The following is a 2,656-nucleotide window of genomic DNA, read 5'->3' on the forward strand; positions in this document are numbered from 1 at the left end:
CAGTTTTTCTTCTAATGCCCTTTCTCTTCCAGTGTCCAATACATGATACTGTTCTGCAATTAGCTGTCATGTCTCCTCAGTCTCTTTTGTTCTGTGACAATTTCTGAGTTTTTCTTAAGTTTCATGACTTTGACACTCATAGGAGTACTGGTCAGTTATTTTGTAGAATTTCTCTCAATTTGGATTTGTCTGATGTTTTTGTCATGATTATACCTGAGTTATGGGTTTTTTTTTTATAAAGAATGATGCAGAAATGATATGCCCTTGTCATTACATCCTATCAGAGGGCACATTATATTAGTATAACAACACTGGTGATGTTAACCTTAATCATTTACTTAAGGTGGCATTTGCCATATGTCCCCACTGTAAAGTTACTATTTTACTCTTTCCATATTTCACTTATGTCTAGTCCACCACAAAAAGAAAGTGAGGGAGTTTAAAGCTCAGTTTCTAGAGGAAATAGTATCTACTTATAATAGGAATTCTTCTTTAAAAAAGAGTAGTTTCCTCTTTCTCATTTCTTTATTCATTCAATCATTTATAACAGTATGAAAACATACATATTTATTTTTATACTTTGGGTAATAATCCCATACCTTATTTCTCACTGTGTTGTTCAAATATCATGGTTCTGGACATTGGCAACTCTTTCCTGGTAGCTCCCGGGTCCCTTTGACATGCCATAGTCCCTTTGAATTTTTAGCACTTCCTTTCTTTCTTGTTCTCCAAGCTAATCTTGCATTTTTGTGGATCCAGACTATCAGCAAGTTTTAAAAGCTCAGTTTTCTTGGGAGGTTGGTTTAATAAACACCACCAAAGAAACCTAAAGGAATTATAAATATTCTTTTGGGAAGACAGTTACTTTGTTTTGGGTTATGCAACAAATCATTTGTAACATGTTATTAAGAAGTGTAATTTCATTGTTGTCTTTATTTGGAAGTTAACCATGTTTTAAAAAGTATATAGATGGCGTGTTGAAAGAGTGTGAACTGTGGTGGGCTTGGAATGCATCAATGTAATGTCAGGATAATGTATATAGATTGGTTTCTGTCCACTGTTCCTGGAATCCCATAGCCTTTGTTAGAGCCTTTATTATAATGTCAGTGTGCTTTAGGCCTCAAGATCAGACCTCAGGAAACAGAATTTCTCTCTCTGAAATTCTCCTGTCCTTTTATTTGGCCAAGATAGGACTCTAATCTTTTTTTGGTTTAAAAGATCCTTATTCCAGAGCAATCCTGCCCCATACATATAGTATGAAATCATAGTAATAGCCATGTGCCCTTTTGATGCAATCACACATCTACATGTGGACACCTCTATATGTGATTGGACAAAAAGGCTACATGGTTGTCAGTCACATCTATGTATTAAGCCTCCATAAAACCCCCAAAGGACAGGATTTGAATAACTTCTGGAGAGCTGAACAAGTGGCGGTTCCTGCAGGATGACTCTCCAAAGGAGGGTTAGGGAACCTAGGTGCCCCTTCCCTCATACCTTGTCCTGTGCATCTTTTCACCTGTATCTTTTGTAATATCTTTTAAAATAAACTGGTAAACAAAAGTAAGAGATTTCCTGGGTTCTTTGAACTGCTTCAGAAAATTAATGAAAGCCAAAGAGGGAGTCATTCAAACCTTGACTTGAAGACGGTTGGTCAGAAGTTCTGGAGTCTAGGACTTGTAATGGATGTCTAGTGGGAGGCATACGTCGGGACTGAACTCTCAATCTGGGGGATCTGATCCTATCTCTAGCTAGTGTTGGAATTGAATTGTAGAACACCCAGTTAATGTCCGCTGCAGAATTTATTGTCTTGCTTGGTGATGAGTAGAACCCCACCCACCTACATTTTATAACAGCTGTCTTCCATGTTGATGATTGCTGTGGTCTGAAAGCAGACCAAAAACCAAAAGATTAAAAAAAAAAGTCAACTTAGTTAAATTAGTAGTGAAATATTCTAGGCATAAGCTTTGCTGCATAGTTCCAAGACAGTATTAGCCACAGAAGAAATTGTGTGCATAATTTGAAATGTGCACGTAAAGGGCAGCCATATGTTTGTATACTGGGAATGTTGGAACAGGGTGCTGTGATGCTTCTGCTGCTTGTGCACATTGTCACTGATCTGCTGGCTTATTGGTTGTTGTGAAACAGCAGCTCACCTTAGAGCTCTTCCAGTTTCCACTGGTTATACTCCTTCAGCTTTTCTAAGTCCTTGGCCAGAGCATGCAACACTGGGGCATCAGTAGCCAGGCTCTCAGTTTCTCCATGTTTTGTTGGATCCCTTCCTTGAGTTTCTTTGGATCCTGGTTCAAGTCTGTGCTTATCTCTGTGAGGAACGCTTCTCCTGAAGTTCATCTGCAACATAGGGATGAAGGCATGGAGGCAATGAGAAGCTGACCCAATTTTCGGCTCCTCCTTGAAGGTTCTGTTTCTCTTTGCTCCCCCTGCCTCACTTTACATTCACCATTCCTTCATAACCATTGGCTTTGCCAACCTCAAGCCCAGCAGCTGAGGAAGAAGCAATGATTGTGTATAATCTGCACTAGCCCCAACATTTTTGTAAGGTAATATCTCCGTAGTTAATTTATTTTGTATTATTTATCATTATTCTATTTCGGTAATCAAATTCTCACTGGTAAACTATGAATTTTGAATATGA

This window comes from Pongo pygmaeus, chromosome 2 (assembly GCF_028885625.2).
Source record: "Pongo pygmaeus isolate AG05252 chromosome 2, NHGRI_mPonPyg2-v2.0_pri, whole genome shotgun sequence".
Lineage (NCBI taxonomy): Eukaryota > Metazoa > Chordata > Mammalia > Primates > Hominidae > Pongo > Pongo pygmaeus.